Below are 1,453 nucleotides of genomic sequence, written 5' to 3'. Positions count from 1 at the left end.
ACAATTTGGAGATAAGATAGGGTAAACTTGAAATGGAGGGGGGATACAATATTAACAAGGAAAGGAATTATTATGAGGGAGTTAAAGATTTAAGCAAGATCCAATAGCAGAACTATAGGCTAATGAGGTAGAAACAAACGGAGTAACCTTAATAGTAACCACAGTGTAAATGCCACTTCACATATCGTTGCGGTCTCAAGAAAATAACAAAACTTATTTAAGAAACGCAAAAGAAATTCTTGTAACAGGTGATTTTAATAGCAAATTTTACTGGGAGAGTTTCGATCCCAGAGGTCAGTCAGATTCGTGGAATGCAAAATTACTAAGTCATAAATGAATTTTGTCTCTTCCAAAATGGAACAGATCATACCAGGATAAAGAGAGCTAGATAAACCGTCTATATTTGACCTAATATTTACAAAGCATGAAGATGGCATTAGGGATATGGAGTACTGTTCTGCTCTAGGAAAAAGTGACCATGTAATAATTAGGTTAAAATATTGTTTACTAGAGGAAAAAAACTCATCGTAAGTAAGAAAAGAAAGTGCAACAACAAGAGAGGTAATTACAGAAGCCTTAAAGAATTATTTGGTGGCATAAACTGGGAAACACTCCTGAACGAAGAGAACCTTGATATACAGTATTCAAAATTTTGCGAAATCGATAAAAAAGGAGTAGAAAATTTTGTATCAAGGTTCAAAGCTGAAGCAAGAAATGGCCAAAAGCGTTTCAATGATAAATGCAAGAAAACGAGAGAAAACAAACAGCTCTTTTGGAAACGGTTCAGAAGACATAGATTCTGTATGAAAGGTATAAAGTAGGAAGAAGTAAGTGTGCCCACGAGGAGGCGAAATTAGAATTTGAAAAGGATATAATCAACAAATGTACAAATCAACCGAACCTCTTCTTTAACTACATAAATAGTAAGACCGAAAGTAGAAATTAAATTATGTGGAAAATGACATCGTTTATACTATGGGGAAGAAATGTGTGAAATCCTTAATAAGAAATTTCATTCGTTGTTTGTTCAGGACCCATACTTTGAAATGTCAAGTAACCGTACAAGCTGAAATCAGATATCGAAAATACCAGACTCACTGTAGTATGCAAGCTGTTAGAAAGGATAGTTAGAAAATAGTGGGTTCAAGTATTTTAAAAAACGCGATATGATATCAAATAAACAATTGGGCTTTTTTTTTTTTGCAATTGTTTTTTTTTTGTTTTTTAATATTGAACCAATTTTTTAACTATCCTTTTCAAACTTGAACCTGACTATTTTCGATACTATCCTTCTAAAAGGTTCTTGCATTCAGAGTATGGGGTTTTTGAATCTGATTCAGCGATTGACGGTTTCTTATTTAAAGGATTTCACAACAAATTTCTAATCCCCCCCATAGTATAAACGATGTCATTTTCCAACATAATTTAATTTCTACTTTCGGTTTTTTAGTCA

Source organism: Penaeus monodon, chromosome 4 (assembly GCF_015228065.2).
Source record: "Penaeus monodon isolate SGIC_2016 chromosome 4, NSTDA_Pmon_1, whole genome shotgun sequence".
NCBI classification, from domain to species: Eukaryota; Metazoa; Arthropoda; class Malacostraca; order Decapoda; family Penaeidae; genus Penaeus; species Penaeus monodon.
Note: the sequence above shows the minus strand (reverse complement) of the source record.